Below are 19,697 nucleotides of genomic sequence, written 5' to 3'. Positions count from 1 at the left end.
ATTCTGCACAAATTTCATGTTTCATATGAGACTTCAGGTCTGTTATACCTAATAAAGTAATTCAGTCTGCCAGAAAAAGCATAAAAGCTAGTGCTGGGCTTTCTGGAAAGTCTAGCATGCTTTTTATCAGGGGGTTATACATTGACTATATACAGGGAGTGCAGAATTATTAGGCAAATGAGTATTTTGGCCACATCATCCTCTTTATGCATGTTGTCTTACTCCAAGCTGTATAGGCTCAAAAGCCTACTACCAATTAAGCATATTAGGTGATGTGCATCTCTGTAATGAGAAGGTGTGTGTGGTCTAATGACATCAACACCCTATATCAGGTGTGCATAATTATTAGGCAACTTCCTTTCCTTTGGCAAAATGGGTCAAAAGAAGGACTTGACAGGCTCAGAAAAGTCAAAAATAGTGAGATATCTTGCAGAGGGATGCAGCACTCTTAAAATTGCAACGCTTCTGAAGCGTGATCATCGAACAATCAAGCGTTTCATTCAAAATAGTCAACAGGGTCGCAAGAAGCGTGTGGAAAAACCAAGGCGCAAAATAACTGCCCATGAACTGAGAAAAGTCAAGCGTGCAGCTGCCAAGTTGCCACTTGCCACCAGTTTGGCCATATTTCAGAGCTGAAACATCACTGGAGTGCCCAAAAGCACAAGGTGTGCAATACTCAGAGACATGGCCAAGGTAAGAAAGGCTGAAAGACGACCACCACTGAACAAGACACACAAGCTGAAACGTCAAGACTGGGCCAAGAAATATCTCAAGACTGATTTTTCTAAGGTTTTATGGACTGATGAAATGAGAGTGAGTCTTGATGGGCCAGGTGGATGGGCCCGTGGCTGGATTGGTAAAGGGCAGAGAGCTCCAGTCCGACTCAGACGCCAGCAAGGTGGAGGTGGAGTACTGGTTTGGGCTGGTATCATCAAAGATAAGCTTGTGGGGCCTTTTCGGGTTGAGGATGGAGTCAAGCTCAACTCCCAGTCCTACTGCCAGTTTCTGGAAGACACCTTCTTCAAGCAGTGGTACAGGAAGAAGTCTGCATCCTTCAAGAAAAACATGATTTTCATGCAGGACAATGCTCCATCACACGCGTCCAAGTACTCCACAGCGTGGCTGGCAAGAAAGGGTATAAAAGAAGAAAAACTAATGACATGGCCTCCTTGTTCACCTGATCTGAACCCCATTGAGAACCTGTGGTCCATCATCAAATGTGAGATTTACAAGGAGGGAAAACAGTACACCTCTCTGAACAGTGTCTGGGAGGCTGTGGTTGCTACTGCACGCAATGTTGATGGTGAACAGATCAAAACACTGACAGAATCCATGGATGGCAGGCTTTTGAGTGTCCTTGCAAAGAAAGGTGGCTATATTGGTCACTGATTTGTTTTTGTTTTGTTTTTGAATGTCAGAAATGTGTATTTGTGAATGTTGAGATGTTATATTGGTTTCACTGGTAAAAATAAATAATTGAAATGGGTATATTTTTTTTTTTTGTTAAGTTGCCTAATAATTATGCACAGTAATAGTCACCTGCACACACAGATATCCCCCTAAAATAGCTAAAACTAAAAACAAACTAAAAGCTACTTCCAAAAATATTCAGCTTTGATATTAATGATTTTTTTGGGTTCATTGAGAACATGGTTGTTGTTCAATAATAAAATTAATCCTGACAAATGCAACTTGCCTAATAATTCTGCACTCCCTGTACATGTTTATTTGTAAAAAATATATATACAAATATATATATATATATATATATATATATATATATATATATATATATATATATATATACATTATAACAAATATAAAACAAATTTATAAACGTGTACTAAAAAAGTAACTCAGTCTACTAGAAAGCATAAACGCTAGTGCTGGGCTTAATTACTAGAAAGTCTAGCATGCTTTTTGTAAAAGAGGGTTAACCACTTGACAACTGGGCACTTAAACACCCTTAATAACCAGACCAATTTTCAGCTTTCGGTGCTCTCACATTTTGAATGACAATAACTCAGTCATACAAAACTGTAGCCAAATGAAATTTTTGTCCTTTTTTTCCCACAAATAGAGCTTTCTTTTGGTGGTATTTGATCACCTCTGCGGTTTTTATTTTTTTCGCTATAAATGAAAAAAGAACGAAAATTTTGTAAAAAAATAAATTTTTCTTCATTTCTATTATAAAATTTTGCAAAAAATGAATTTTTCTTCATAAATTTGGCCTAAAATGTATACTGCTACATATCTTTGGTTAAAAAAATAAAAAATTTGGATATTATTTAGTCTGGGTGAAAGTTATAAGGTCTAGAAGCTATGGTACCAATTACTGAAAATTGATCAATTTGATCACATCTGAAGTACTGATGGCCTCTCTCATTTCTTGAGACCCTAACATGCCAGAAAAGTACAAATACCCCCCACATGACCCCTTTTTGGAAAGAAGACATTCCAAGGTATTTAGAAAGAGGCATGGTGAGTTTTTTGAAGTTGTCATTTTTTCCCACAATTCTTTGCAAAATCAAGGTTTTTTTTATTTTTATTTTTTTCCACAAAAGTTTCATATTAGCAGGTTATTTCTCACACACAGCATATGCATACCTCAAATTACACCCCAAAACACATTCTGCTATTCCTCCTGAGTATGGCGATACCACATGTGTGAGACTTTTACACAGCGTGGCCACATACAGAGGCCCGACATGCAGGGAGCGCCATCAGGCGTTCTGGAGCACCCAGACCAGTTCTGACATTTCTCTCCTACATGTAAAAATCATCATTTATTTGCTAGAAAATTACATAGAACCCCAAAACATTATATATGCTTTTTTAGCAAAGACCCTAGAGAATACAATGGCGGTCGTTGCAACTTTTTATCGCGCATGGTATTTGCAAAGCAATTTTTCGAACGCATTTTTTTGGGAAATAAAAGAGTTTTGTGCTTTTTAAAAAAAAAACATTAAAGTTAGCCCAATGTTTTTGCATAATATGAAAGATGAAGTTACGCCGAGTAAATAGATACCCAACATGTCACCCTTCAATATTGCACACGCTTGTGGAATGGCGCCAAACTTCGCTACTTAAAAATCCCCATAGGTGACGTTTTAAATGTTTTTACTGGTTACATGTTTTTAGTTACAGAGGAGGTCTGGGGCCAAAATGATTTCTCTCGCTCTAACGTTCGCAGCGATACCTCACATGTGTGGTTTGAACACCGTTTTCATATGTGGGCGGGACTTACGTACACATTCGCTTCTGTATACGAGCACGCGGGAACAGGGGCGCTTTAAATATTTATTTTTTATTTTTATTGTTCATTTTACTTTATTTATTTTAGTTTGACACGTTTTTCCCCAAAAATAAATGTTTTGATCACTTTTATTCCAATTACAAGGAATGGAAACATGCCTTGTAATAGGAATATAGCATGACAGGTCCTCTTTACAGTGAGATATGGGGTCAATAAGACCCCACATCTCACCTCTAGGCTGGGAAGCCTGAAAAAAAACAAGAAAAAAAACGATCCTGGCTTCGATCGCAGCGGTGAGTCAGAAGAAGCACCGGAGGGCGAAGGGAGTGGGGACGTCCCTTTTTGCCTCCCGTAAGAACGATCAAGAGGTGGAACAGCTGCCATGATCGTTCTTATGGTGTAGAGAATCGCCGGCTGAAAAAAATGATATCTGAATGATGCATGTAGCTGCAGGCATCATTCAGATATCCCCGCACAAAGTCAAGGACCTCATATGACGTGGGCGGGAAGTGGTTAAAACACATTTTTTTCCCCAGAGTATTTTCTGGGTATTGCAGAGTATTGGCCGGGGTATTGCAAAGTATTGGTGCGGGGGTATTGCAGAGTATTGGTGTTGGGGTATTGCAGAGTATTGTGCGGGGGTATTGCAAAGTATTGGTGCGGGGGTATTGCAGAGTATTGGTGCGGGGGTATTGCAGAGTATTGGTGCGGGGGTAACGCAGAGTATTGTGTGGGGGTATTGCAGAGTATTGTGTGGGGGGTATTGCAGAGTATTGTGTGGGGGGTATTCCAGAGTATTGTGTGGGGGGTATTGCAGAGTATTGTGTGGGGGGTATTGCAGAGTATTGTGCGGGGGGTATTGCAGAGTATTGTGTGGGGGGTATTGCAGAGTATTGTGTGGGGGGTATTGCAGAGTATTGTGTGGGGGGTATTGCAGAGTATTGTGTGGGGGGTATTGCAGAGTATTGTGCGGGGGTACTGCAGAGTATTGCGCGGGGGTACTGCAGAGTATTGCGCAAGGGGTACTGCAGAGTATTGCGCAAGGGGTACTGCAGAGTATTGCGCGGGGGTATTGCAGAGTATTGCGCAAGGAGTACTGCAGAGTATTGCGCGGGGGTTTTGCAGAGTATTGCGCGGGGGTTTTGCAGAGTATTGCGCGGGGGTTTTGCAGAGTATTGCGCAGGGGGTATTGCAGAGTAATTGCGCAGGGAAGGCAGAGCATTGCAGAGTATTGCGCAGGGAAGGCAGAGTATTGCAGGGGTTAATGCAGGGATGGCTGAGCAGGGATGGATGGATCTGTGACTGCAATAGTCACAGATCCATCCCACACTGCTGCTGCCATCCGCGCTCTCCTCTCACACTGTACCGATCGGTACAGCGAGAGGAGGGAGGAACCGGCGTCATCAAATGACGCCGGTTTGTTTACCTGTGATCGCGCTGTCATTGGACGGCGCGATCACATGGTAAAAGACCGCTGTTGTCGGTCAGTTACCGAGATCTGTGTAGCGCCGGGTCTCATAGACCCGGCGCGCACAGAATTTTCTGTGTGCGCGCCCGAGGCGGCGCGCATCACTGCTTCTGGTGGGCGCCGTTTCAGAACGGCGACCCCCAGTTAAGCAACCACCTTGCCGCCGTTTTTGGACGGCGGCTGGTGGTTAAGTGGTTAAACATTCACTATATAAGAAAAATGTATTTGTAAACAAATAATAATAATATATACATTCTAAAAAATATAAAACATACATTTATAAACTTGTACTAATAAAGCAACTCAGTCTACCAGAAAGCGAAAAAGCTAGGTGAGGGCTTTCTTACTAGAAAGTCTAGCATGCTTTTTAACAGGGGGTTATATATTCACTGTATAAAAAATAAATAATATACACATTCTAAAAAATATAAAATGCACATTTATAAACTTGTACAGTGTAAGCTTGTACTAAAAAGTAACTCAGTCTACCAGAAGGCAAAAAATCTAGTGCTGGGCTTTCTTACTAGAAAGTCTAGCATGGTTTTTTAGTAGAGGGTTAAACATTCAGGGGCAGATCCACATACATAGACTGCGCCCGGCGCAGATGTGAGATACGTTACGCCGCTGTAACTTACCTTGGTTTGAATCCTCAACGAATTTGCGCCGTTAGTTACGGCGGCGTAGTGTATCTCTCGCGGCGGAATTCAAATTGTGCGGGTAGAGGGCATGTTTCATTTAAATGAAGCGCGTCCCCGCGCCGAACGAACTGCGCATGCGCCGTCCGTAAAAACTCCCAGGGTGCATTGCTCCAAATGACGTCGCAAGGACGTCATTGTTTTCAACGTGAATGTAAATGGCGTCCAGCCCCATTCACGGACGACTTACGCAAACGACGTAAAATTTTCAAAATTAGACGCGGGAACGACGGCCATACTTAACATTGAGTACACCACCATATAGCAGCTTTAATTATACGCCGGAAAAAGCCGAACGGAAACAACGTAAAAAAATGCGACGGCCGCTCGTACGTTCGTGGATCGTCGGAAATAGCTAATTTGCATACTCGACACGGATTACGACGTGAACGCTACCTAGCGGACGCCGAAAAATTGCATCTAAGATCCGACGATCCGAATTTCTTTGAGGATCTGCCCCTCACTGTATAAAAAAGAAATAATATACACATTATAAAAAAATATAAAACGTACATTTATAAGCTTGTACAGTGTAAACTTGTACTAAAAAGTAGCTCAGTCTGCCAGAAAACATAAAAGCTAGTGTTGGGCTTTCTTACTGGAAAGTCTAGCACTCTTTTTAGCAGAGGATTATACAGTCACTGTATAATAAATGTTTATTTGAAAAAAAAAATATACACATTATAAAAAATATAAAATGTATATTTATGGACTTGTACAGTTTAAACTTGTACTAAAAAGTAACTCAGTCTACCAGAAGACAAAAAAGCTAGTGCTGGGCTTTCTTACTAGAAAGTCTAGAATGTTTTTTAAAAGAAGGTTTAACATTCTCGGTATAAAAAATAAATAATGTATACATTATAAAAATATAAAACGTACATTTATACATGTACTAAAAAGTAACTCAGTCTACCAGAAGACATAAAATCTAGTGCTGGGCTTTCTTAATAGAACGTCTAGCATGCTTTTTAGAAAAGGGTTATACAGTCAGTGTATAAAAATAAATAATATTCATATTATAAAAAATAAAACATACATTTATAAACTTGTACAGTGTAAGCTTGTACTAAAAAGTAACTCAGTCTACCAGAAGGCAAAAATCTAGTGCTGGGCTTTCTTACTAGAAAGTCTAGCATGTTTTTTAGAAGAGGGTTAAACATTCAGGGGCAGATCCACATACATAGACTGCGCCCGGCGCAGATGTGAGATACGCTACGCCGCTGTAACTTACCTGGCTTTGGTTTGAATCCTCAACGAATTTGTGCCGTTAGTTACGGCGGCGTAGTGTATCTCTCGCGGCGGAATTCAAATTGCGCGGGTAGGGGGCGTGTTTCCTTTAAATGAAGCACGTCCCCGCGCCGAATGAACTGCGCATGCCCAGTCCGTAAAAACTCCCAGGGTGCATTGCTCCAAATGACGTCGCAAGGACGTCATTGTTTTCAACGTGAACGTAAATGGCGTCCAGCCCCATTCACGGACGACTTGCGCAAACGACGTAAAATTTTCAAAATTAGACGCGGGAACGACGGCCATACTTAACATTGAGTACCCACCATATAGCAGCTTTAATTATATGCCGGAAAAAGCCGAACGGAAACGACGTAAAAAAATGCGACGGCCGATCGTACGTTCGTGGATCGTCGTAAATAGCTAATTTGCATACTCTACGCGGATTACGACGTGAACGCCACCTAGTGGACGCCGAAAAATTGCATCTAAGATCCGACGGCGTACTAAGACGTACGCCTGTCGGATCTAACACAGATGCCGTCGTATCTTGTTTTGTGGATACCAAAACAAAGATACGACGCGCAAAATTCGAAATTACACGGCGTATCAAGAGATACGCCGCGTAATTTCTTTGAGGATCTGCCCCTCACTGTATAAAAAAGAAATAATATACACATTATAAAAAAATATAAAACGTACATTTATAAGCTTGTACAGTGTAAACTTGTACTAAAAAGTAGCTCAGTCTGCCAGAAAACATAAAAGCTAGTGTTGGGCTTTCTTACTGGAAAGTCTAGCACTCTTTTTTAGCAGAGGATTATACAGTCACTGTATAATAAATGTTTATTTGAAAAAAAATATATACACATTATAAAAAATATAAAATGTATATTTAATGACTTGTACAGTTTAAACTTGTACTAAAAAGTAACTCAGTCTACCAGAAGACAAAAAAGCTAGTGCTGGGCTTTCTTACTAGAAAGTCTAGAATGTCTTTTAAAAGAAGGTTTAACATTCTCGGTATAAAAAATAAATAATGTATACATTATAAAAATATAAAACGTACATTTATACATGTACTAAAAAGTAACTCAGTCTACCAGAAGACATAAAATCTAGTGCTGGGCTTTCTTAATAGAACGTCTAGCATGCTTTTTAGAAAAGGGTTATACAGTCAGTGTATAAAAATAAATAATATTCATATTATAAAAAATAAAACATACATTTATAAACTTGTACAGTTTAAACTTGTAATAAAAAGTAACTCAGTCTGCCAGAAGACATAAAAGCTAGTGCTGGGCTTTCTAACTAAAAAGTCTAGCATGCTTTTTAGCAGAGGGTTATACATTCACTGTATAAAAATAAATAATATTCATATTATAAAAAATATAAAACGTACATTTATTAACTTGCACAGTTTAAACATGTACTAAAAAGTAACTCAGTCTACCAGAAAACATAAAAGCTAGTGCTGGGCTTTCTTACTAGAAAGTCTAGCATGTTTTTTAGCAGAGGGTTATACATTTACTGTAAAAAAATAAAATAATATACACATTATAAAAAATATAAAACGTACATTTATTATCTTGAACAGTTTAAACATGTACTAAAAAGTAACTCAGTCTACCAGAAAGAAAACAAGCTAGTGCTGGGCTTTCTTACTAGAAAGTCTAGTATATAATAAATGTTTATTAGTAAAAAAATAAATAATATAAACGTTATAAAAAATGTAAAATGTACTTTTATAAACTTGTACAGTTGAAACTTGTAATAAAGTCTGCCAGAAAGCAAAAAAGCTAGTGCTGGGCTTTCTTACTAGAAAGTCTAGCATGCTTTTTAACAGATACATTCATTGTATAATATTAATATATAATATATTATTTGTAAAAAAAAAATGTATAATATACACATTATAAAAAAATATAAAGCATACATTTGTAACTGTAGGGGGAAACATTTTGAAAATTGAGCATTATAATTGGTTTTAAATCATTTTTTTATTTGAATAAGTAGGAAAGGGTTAGAACCCCTGTCTGGTTTTTATTGCTGTCTGTGTCCCTGCTAGGGATATTTACTTGCTTTATTTGTCATGGTGTGACCATGGTCACTGGTACTAAAAAGGAAATTGGCCCAGGAACAGAAATAGAGAAAATTCTTCCAATGGGGACACTTGTTTGCGTAACAGCTGCCTTAGAGAGGATTTCCTTTAGTTTGAAGAGATTTCTTTCACTTCCTGTTTTGTCTCTGACACTGGAAGTGAAGGAAATTCTCCCCAGTGGGACACAGTCAGCAAAAAAAAAAAAAAAAAAAAATACAGAGGTTCTGATCTTTTTCACTGAATTGAAAACTAAGGGCCAGATTCATGTAGAATTACGGCGGCGCAACGTATCCCGTTTACGTTACTCCGCCGCAAGTTTTCAGCGTAAGTGCTTGATTCACAAAGCACTTACCTGTAATTTTGCGGCGGCGTAGCGTAAAGCCGTCCGGCGCAAGCCCGCCTAATTCAAATGGGGCGTGTACCATTTAAATTAGGCGCATTCCCGCGCCGAACGTACTGCGCATGCTCCGTTTTGAAATTTCCCGCCGTGCTTTGCGCGAAATGACGTCACCCGACATAATGTTTTGAACGGCGACGTGCGTTACATACTTTCGTATTCCCGGACGACTTACGCAAAAAAAAAAAATTTGAAATTCGACGCGGGAACGACGGCCAGACTTTAACATGGGCTGTCTAATTTTACACCACCTAAATAGCAATCGCAACTTTACGACGGTAAAAGCCGACTAGCGACGACGTAAGAGAATGCGACGAACGCGCGTACCTTCGTGGATCGCCGTAAACAGCTAATTTGCATACCCGACACGGAAAACGACGCAAACTCCACCCAGTAGTGGTACCCAGAAGTATTGCATCCTAAGATCCGAAGGCGTACGAAGTCATACGCCTGTCGGATCTTAGCCAAATGCCGCCGTATCTTTGTTTGTGAATTACAAATAAAGATACGAGCAGATACTCCGGCGTACTTTTTCTGTGAATCTGGCCCTAAGGGCCAGATCCACGTACCTTGGTGCATATTTCCGTTGGGCGTATCGTATCTCTGATACACTACGCCGCCGTAACTTACAGTTTTTTTTTTGTATCCTCAAAGTATTCGCGCCGTAAGTTACGGCGGCATAGTGTAACTTTGGCGGCGTAAGGGCGTGCAATTCAAATGGATGTGATGGGGGCGTGTTTTATGTAAATACGTCTTGACCCAACGTAATTGACGTTTTTTTTCAACTGCGCAAGCGCCGTCCGTGGGGGTATACCAGTGCGCTTGCTCGAAATTAAACCGGAACAAGCCAATGCTTATGACGGTGACGCCATTCTACGCAACACCCTATTCACAAACGACTTACGCAAACGGCGTAACATTTTCAAAATTCGACGCGGGAACGACGGCCATACTTAACATAGGATACGCGTCATATAGCAGGGGTAACTATATGCCGAAAAAAGCCTTACGGAAACGACGTAAAAAAATGCGCCGGCCGGACGTTTGTTCGTGGATTGGCGTATCTAGCTAATTTGCATACTCGACGCGGAAATCGACGGAAATGCCACCTAGCGGCCATCGGAAATATGCACCTACGATTCGATGGTGTACTAAGACGTACGCCTGTCGGATCGAGTCCACATTCAGTCGTATCTTGTTTTGTGGATACAAAACAAAGATACGACGGGGGAACTTTGAAATTACGCGGCGTATCAATAGATACGCCGGCGTAATTCGTTTGTGGATCTGGCCCTAAAAGTTTTTTTTAGATTTTTAAGTCCGGTCTGTAGAAATGAAATGTACAGTAATGGTTAACAAATTGTCTTAAATGTCAGTTAGAATTAATAGATGAACCTATATATATAGTATAGTTATGTTGTATTGTCAGGCAGACTACTCATACAGGGCAATGTTTATTACATCAGCATTTCTGTGTCTGGAGCAGAGGTGAATGAGTTTATTTCCTGACAGTGAAGATGATGATAATGACATGTCCATGAATTGTCCATGCAGAGATCATCCGCTGATACAGCCAGCTAGCACATGGTAGACCAACTCTCTTTAATACTGTCTGTATGCGTTCCAGTTTTAAAGTGGACCAGCATTTGTAAAGTGAAGATTAGATGTTATAGGAAAAGAAATAAAAAATTGTGCTTAAAGTGAAACTGCAGTCTGCTCACTTAGGGCCAGATTCACGTAGGTGAGCGGCGGCGTAACGTATCGTAGATACGTTACACCGCCGCAAGTTTTCATCGCAAGTGCCTGATTCACCAAGCACGTGCGATGAAAACCTACGCCGGCGCAAGGCGGGCCAATTCAAAATGGGCGTGTGCCATTTAAATTAGGCGCGCTCCCGCGCCGGACCTACTGCGCATGCTCAGTGTCGCAATTCCCGTCGTGCTTTGCACGCCGTGACGTCATTTTTTCGAACGGCGACGCGCGTAGCGTAATTCCGTATTCCCGGACGGCTTACGCAAACGACGTTCATTTTTAAATTTCGACGCGGGAACGACGGCCATACTTTATACAGCAATACGATTGCTGTGTAAAGTTAGGGCAGGTAAAATAACGACAAACTTTGCGACGGGAAACTAGACTAGCGGCGACGTAGCGAACGCGAAAATCCGTCGGGAATCGCCGTAACTCCTAATTTGCATACCCGACGCTTGTTTACGACGCAAACTCCCCCCAGCGGCGGCCGCGGTATTGCATCCTAAGATCCGACAGTGTAAAACAATTACACCTGTCGGATCTTAGGGATATCTATGCGTAACTGATTCTATGAACCAGTCACATAGATACTCTGAGAGATACTCCGTCGTATCTCAGCTGTGAATTTGGCCCATAATTTGTAATAAAAACCTCTTTGCAATTCTGAAGCTTCTCTCCAACCATTTTGCATATTATTTTATATATACTGTGATTCTGTACTTGCCAAATATGCTTCAGAAATCTCCCTCCACTGTGTCTGACTGCAACCATTTTAACTGTGGGCAGCTGAAGCTGCTGCCTGTTCGCTTCCTGGATTTGCACAGACACACCTCCAGCTCTGCAGCTCTCATTGGCCCTCTTATGACTCACCCTCCCTCCCTTCCTGGCAAACTCTCACGAGAATTAGAGAGATAGCTGTGCATGATGTCATAAGCCCAGGCTAATGACCAGACAAGAAACAGGAAGTAGGCTGTATAAGGTATTTACTGGCAGAATAAAAATGTTTTACTATCTGTGACGAACCCTCGTCCCCAAACCTGACTATGTTCGCTGTCAATGCTTCCTCTGTCCAGAACCAGCACTATCCAAGACTCTTTAACCCACCCAGTCACCAGACAATAGGGATGAGCCGAACACCCCCCCGGTTCGGTTCGCACAAGAACCTGCGAACGGACCGAAAGTTCACGCAAACTTTAGAACCCCATTAAAGTCTATGGGACTCGAACGTTCGAAATCAAAAGTGCTAATTTTAAAGGCTAATTTGCAAGTTATTGTCGTAAAAAGGGTCTGGGGACCCGGGTCCTGCCCCAGGGAACATGTATCAATGCAAAAAAAGTTTTAAAAACTGCAGTTTTTTCGGGAGCAGTGATTTTAATGATGCTATAAGTGGAAAAAAGAAGTGAAATATTCCTTTAAATGTTGTACATGCTGGGTGTCTATAGTATGCCTGTGAAGTGGCACGTGTTTCCCGTGTTTAGTACTGTCCCTGCACAAAATGACATTTCTATAGGAAAAAAAGTAATTTAAAACTGCTTGCGGCTTTAATGTAATGTCTGGTCCTGTGCAAAGGACACTGAATCAAAATACTGCAGGTCCCTGCTTCTATTTGTATGAGAACAACAGCAATTGTATTTAGGTAAGCTTTGGGTGCACACTGTGCAAAGGACACAGTACACTAAGTTAAAATACTGCAGCTAGCACAATCACCTGCCTGCCTGTCAGTACATTATGAAGAGAATAACAGATCTAGCTAAACTGAATACAGTGTATAAATATATATACAACACCTGGGATGCATATATATCCTCTACACACTGTAAGTCACTGTAACTGACTCGCCTGCCTGCTCTATGTAACTCAAAATAAATGACACCGTCTCTCTCTCTCTTTTTGTCTGTCTTTAACCACCGCCGCAACACACTACACAAGGCCGCCTTATATAGTGTGGGGCATGTACTAAATCCCCTGAGACATAATTGGCCAAAGCCACCCTGGCTTTGGCCAATTATGGCTCTCTGTTTTTTTCGCACTGTGATTGGCCAAAGCAAACTCGAAGCTCATCCCTACTAGACAACACCAGTCTTGGAGTACATCAGGAATAGCCTTTGAGATCTCAAACAAATATATACACAAGGATGACAATACAAACTGTAACCAGAAACCTAATTAACATGAGCTAATTATCACATTTTTTAGACGGCCTAGGTGACTCTGAGACATGACCTTTAGGACAGACTTGCCGTCTTTTAGCTCAGAAGACACAATCAACATTATCATCATAAAAAGAAACACAAAAAACCTTCACACGATAGCAGAGTTAATTAACACAAACGACAATGGGTGAAATACTCTCAGGCCTCGTACAGACGAGAGGATTTCCGCTGGAAACGGTCCGCCGGACATTCCTCCTCCGGATTTTGATCTGATGGCTTGTACACACCATCAGATCAAAATCCGCACGGAAAACATCCGCAGTCACGTGTTGCGACGTGTCCGCGCCGTCGCTGCGACGATGACGCGGCGACGTGCGCGATGCTGGAAGGTAAATTCTTCCACGCATGCGTCAAATCATTCCGACGCATGCGAGGGATGGGGATCGGACGGACTTATCCGGTGAGTCTGTACAGACGACCGGATCAGTCCGCTGGACTGGATTCCAGCGGATAGATTTCTTAGCATGCTAAGAAATTTTTATCCGCTGGAATCCGTTGGCTGGACAAATGTCCGCCGAAAATTGTCCGCTCGGGCCTACACACGACCGGATCTATCCGCTGGAACTGATCCGCGGATAAATCCCAGCGGATAGATCCGGTCGTGTGTACGGGGCCTTAGGCCTGGTACACACGATAGGAAAGCCAGAGGACAACGGTCTGAAGGACCGTTGTCCTAGGTTAACCTATGAAGCTGACTGATGGTCCGTCGTGCGTACACACCATCAGTTAAAAAAACGATCGTGTCAGAATGCGGTGACGTAAAACACAACGACGTGCTGAAAAAAACGAAGTTCAATGCTTCCAAGCATGCGTTGACTTGATTCTGAGCATGCGTGGGTTTTTAACCAATGCTTTTGCATACTAACGATCGTTTTGACCTATCGGTTATCAGTCCATAGGTTATATTTTAAAGCAAGTTCTAATTTTTTTAAACTCAGGCCTCGTACACACGACCGAGAAACTCGACAGAATCCATCAAGAAACTTGGTGGCAGAGCTTTTTTGCCGAGGAAACCGGTTGTGTGTATGTTTTTCATTGAGGAAACTGTCGAGGAACTCGACAAGAAAAAAAGAGAACAAGTTCTCTTTTTCCTCGACGGGAGTCTCAATTTCCTCGTCCTGTTCCTCGTCGGGCTGGTTTTCGACGAGAAACTCGAGCGTGTGTATGCTAAGAAATGAGCGGTGAGACAGGAGTAAAAGTAGCATTTGTAATGGAGATAACACATTCGTCACGCTGTAACAGACTGAAAAGTGCAAATCGTCTCCGACCAAACTTTTATTTAACACGCAGTAACATGAGATTAGCAAAAGCAGCCCCAAGGGTTGTGCCAGTGGAATCGAACTTCCCCTGCCATTGTATGTGTTGTACGTCACCGCGTTTGAGAACAAGGAGATTTTGTCTTGACAGCCTGTACACAAAGCAAGATTGTCGAGTTCCTCCACAAGCCTAACAAGGAACTCGTAGAGGAAAACGATGTGTCTCGCCCGACGAGTTTCTCGGTCGTGTGTACGAGGCCTAAGGTTAAATAACCTATGGGGCCTACACACGATCGGTCTGGATTGATGAAAACGGTCCTTCAGACCGTTGTCCTCTGGTTATCCTAAAGTGTGTACGAGGCCTAAGAGCCCACACTAGCCTTATTTACAACAAACACATTATAGCAGACAACAGACAGGCAAGTGGCTGGAGTAGATGACATCAGCATCTTCTATGAGCGCCGACATTATGAAGCAGTCACTATTTATAATATGGCATATACAGGGTTCCCAGAGTCTGAGTGTTTTGGGGGACACGGACTTGAATCCAATGTAACATTACTTCAAGGTCCCCAGGCATACACCTTGCAAAGAGTATTGCTCCCTTAAAATCCAGGGCCCATAATCAGAAGGCAAGAGGCTAGCATTCAGTCCTCTCCAAAAGCCTCTGTCCCGGCTAGGTCTGTCACACTATCCAAAGTTAAAACAACAAGGGCAGAAGATTTAGGCCCCTTTCACACTGAGGAGTTTTTCAGGTGGTTTAGGTCTAAAAATAGCGCCTAAATTCCGCTCCAAAAGTCCTGCCAGCAGCATCTTTGGAGCGGTGTGTTTACCGCTCCTTCACTGCTCCTTCCCATTGAAAACAATGGGACACCGCGGTAATACCGCCAGCAATGTCCCTCTGCAGAGGCGCATTGCGGGCAGTATTAACCCTTTTTCGGCCGCTAGCGGGGGTCAATACCGCACCGCTAGCGGCAATTCCAACGGTATAGCGCCGCTATTTTTAGCGGCGCTATACCGCCACCGGGCACCGCCGCCGGGCACCCATGATCGCTCGTTACAGAGCGAGAACCAGGAGCTGTGTGTGTAAACAGCTCCTGGTCCTGTCAGGGCAGAAATGCCTGACCGTCTGTTCATACAATGTATAAACAGTGATCAGTCATTTCCCCCAGTCAGTCCCACCCCTCCTTCAGTTAAAACACACCCAGGGAACATACTTAACCCCTTCCTCGCCCCCTAGTGTTAACCCCTTCCCTGCCAGTGGCATTTTTATAGTAATCAATGCATTTTTATAGCACCGATCGCTATAAAAATGCCAATGGTCCCAAAAATGTGTCAAAAGTGTCCAAAGTGTCCGCCATAATTTCGCAGTACCGAAAAAAATCGCTGATCGCCGCCATTACTAGTAAAAGAAAAATATTAATAAAAATGCCATAAAACTATCCCCTATTTTGTAAACGCTATAACCTTTGCGCACACCAATCAATAAACGCTTATTGCAATTTTTTTTTACGAAAAATAGGTAGAAGAATACGTATCGGCCTAAACTGAGGAAAAAAATAGTTTTTTTATATATATTTTTGGGGGATATTTATTATAGCAAAAAGTAAAAAATATTATTTTTTTTCAAAATTGTCGCTCTATTTTTGTTTATAGAGCAATCAACAAAAACCGCAGAGGTGATCAAATACCACCAAAAGAAAGCTCTATTTGTAGGAAAAAAAGGACGCCAATTTTGTTTTGGGAGCCACGTTGCACGACCGCGAAATTGTCAGTTAAAGCGACGCAGTGCCGAATCGCAAAAAGTGGCCTGGTCTTTGACCAGCAATATGGTCCGGGGGTTAAGTGGTTAATACATATATAAAGGAAGAAAAAGGGAAAAAACATTTTTTTAAAGGAGGGGGGGGAGATATAATCCCTAAGGCCGGGTACAGACGAGCAAACATGTACGATGAAACCGGTCCGTCGGACCGTTTTCACCGTACATGTCTGCCCGGGGATTTCTGTATGGTGGCTGTACTCACCATCATACAGAAATCCGCGCGTAAACAATACGCGGGGCGTGTCCGCGCCGTCGCCGCGACAATGACGTGGCGACGTGGGCGGCCCTGCCAGTTCAATGCTTCCACGCATGCGTCAAAGTCATTCGACGCATGCGAGGGATGGCGGGCTCTCGGACATGTACGGTAGGTCTGTACAGACGACCGAACATGTCCGAGCGGGCAGGATTTCAGCGGGCTGTTTTAAAACAAGTCCAGAAATATTTGCCCGCTGGAAAAAGGCCCGGCGGGCAAATGTATGCTGGAATCCTGCCCGCTCGGGCCTACACACGACTGAACATGTCTGCTGAAACTGGTCCGCGGACCAGTTTCAGCAGACATGTTCGGTCGTGTGTACGGCCCATAATGGATTCATAGTGCAAGTGTGCAAATCAGATATCTAGTGATGAATTAATATATATCCAAAAAAAAAGGAAAAAATTAAGAATTACTTCTGTAAGTAGTTTCATAACCAACTAATTTCTAGTGAAAAGTATTTTATATATATAATAACTACTAAGAAGGCTCCCACTCAAAGCCTAATTATATTTAAAGGGCCAAATCTTCAAAGGAGATACGCAGGCGGAACTGCTGTTCAGCCTGCGTATCCCTGTGCCTAACTTTGGAAACCATCCTCAAAAGGATTTTTCCAAAGTTAGGCAGAAGATCTGACATCTGTAAGACACTTACACTGTCAGATCTTAGGATGCAGTACCGCATCCGCCGCTGGGGGCATTTCTCATTGAAATGCCGCTTTGCGTATGCAAATGAGGACTTAAGCAGATCCACAAAGCTTTTAAGCATTGTGGTTTCTGCGTAAGTTACGATTTGCTTGCGCAAAACTAGGTCTGGTTTTACAATGTGTAAATTTAGTACACCATGTAAAATCAGACCTTTTTTTCGATCGTCGCGATTTTTTTTTAAATTAGAATTTTTTTTCCCGGCGCGTATTTTTTTTTTTTCCGACGCAACTTTATTGTCCCGTCGCGATCCACAAAGCCCGCCGTAAATTACGTTCGCGCGCTGCCCGTCGGGAAAAATGACGTCACACGCATGCGCAGTACGTCCGGCGCGGGAGCGCGCCTAATTTAAATGGGAATCGCCCATTTAAACTAGGAACGCCTTGCGACGGACGGAGTTAAGTTGCGCTGCCGCAATTTTCCGGGTAAGTGCTTTGAGAATCGGTACTTAATTTCGGAAAATTGCGGCAGTGTAACTTAACTCCCTAAAGTTAAGTTACGCACGATTTTTGAGAATTTGGCCCAAAGAACCTAACTACCCAGAAAAAAAAGGGGGGAGGGGGGATATATTCCTCTAGAGGTTCATAGTGCTAGTTTACAAATCTAATATCTAGTGATGAATTAATAAAAAAGAAAAAATTAAGAGAAACATTTTTTACTGCGACATTGCGGACGACAGATCGGACACTTTTGACATTTATACAGCGATCAGAGCTAAAAATTTACACTGATTACTGTATACTGTAATTGTCACTGGCAGGGAAGGGGTTAACACTAGGGGGCGATCAAGGGGTTAACTGTGTTCCCTGGGTGTGTTCTAACTTCAGGGGGGAATTGGCTACCTAGGACATGACAGAGATCACTGCTCCCGATGACTGGGAACAGAAGATCTCTGAGGCCTTGTACACACGACCGAACATGTCCGCTGAAACTGGTCCGTCGGACAAGTTTCCGCGGACATGTTCGGTCGTGTGTAGGGCCGACCAGACAGTTTCCCGGCCTAGCGGACAGGTTTCCAGCGGACAAAAGTTTCTTAGCATGCTAAGAAACTTGTCCGCTGGAAGCCTGTCCGTCGGACATGTCCGATGGTCAGTACGACTCATCATGTCCGCTGGCCCGAAATCCCACACATGCGTCAAAGTGATTCGACGCATGCGTGGAAGCATTGAACTTCCTGGTGCGATCGTCGCCGCCACGTCGCCGCCACGATACCGCGTATTCTATCCGCGGGGAATTTGGTCTGATGGTGTGTACACACATCAGACCAAATGATCCCAGCGGACATGTCCGATGAAAACAGTCAGCAGACCGTTTTCATCGGACATGTCTGGTCGTCTGTACGCGGCCTGACGCGTCACTAGGCAGAACAGGGAAATGCCTTGTTTACATAGGCAGTAGCCCTTTTCTGCCTCAGTACACAGCGATTGCGGATCGCCGGCGGACTTTAAGTTGGCGGGACCCGCAGGCACGCTCCCACGGCGCCTGCCCGCCGGCCTCCCTGCACAGACCGACGTACACCTCTGGCGGTTTGTGCAGTGAACGACTGACCTGCCACCGTATAATGACGGCGGCCGGTCGGCAAGAGGTTAAGGCAAAACAAAGGTCGTTTTGATCCCGGTGTAGGGTGAGAAGATTTTGGGAGTGGAGTTAAAAATGTAGGTATATCCAAATCTTTTTCTTTTTTTTTGGATAGAGAAGGGAAGGGATAGAACTGCTGTCAGGTTTTTATTGCTGTCTGTTTTCCTCTCTATTTGTCCTGGAAATCACTGGGCCAGATTCACAGTTATCTGCGGCGGTGTAACGTATCCCCTTTACGTTACACCGCCGCAAGTTTTCAGCGCAAGTGCCTGATTCACCAAGCACTTGCATGTAAACTTACGGCGGTGTAACGTAAAGCCGTCCGGCGCAAGCCCGCCTAATTCAAATGGGGCGTGTACCATTTAAATTAGGTGCGTTCCCGCGTCGAACATTCTGCGCATGCTCCGTGTGAAAATTTCCTGACGTGCTTTGCGCGAAATTACGGCGCACCGACGTATTTTTTGAACGGCAACGTGCGTTACGTCGTTTCGTATTCTCGGACGTCTTACGAAAAAAAAAAATTGAAATTCGACGCTGGAACGACACCCATGGCTGTTCTAAATATAAGCCATGAAAAAGCAGGCCTAAGTTTGCGACGGGAAATAACGACTAGCGACGACGTAAGAGATTGCGACGAACGTGCGTATCTTCGTGGATTGCCGTAATCAGCTAATTTGCATACCCGACGCTGGAAAACGACGCAAACTCCACCCAGCGGCGGCCGAAGTATTGCATCCTAAGATCCGAAGGCGTACGAAGCCGTACGCCTGTCGGATCCTAGCCAAAAGCCGTCGTATCTTTTTTGTGAATTACAAATAAAGATACGACGCGGCAAATTTGAAAATACGCCGGAGTATCAGTAGATACTCCGGCGTATTTCCTCTGTGAATCTGGCCCACTGTGCCTGGAGTTGGGGGTTTAAATCAAACAAATACGTTAAAGCATTGAAAGTCACTTATTGGGGGAAAGATCTCT

This window comes from Rana temporaria, chromosome 2, assembly GCF_905171775.1.
Source record: "Rana temporaria chromosome 2, aRanTem1.1, whole genome shotgun sequence".
Classification (NCBI taxonomy): Eukaryota; Metazoa; Chordata; class Amphibia; order Anura; family Ranidae; genus Rana; species Rana temporaria.
This window is presented reverse-complemented; position numbering follows the sequence as displayed.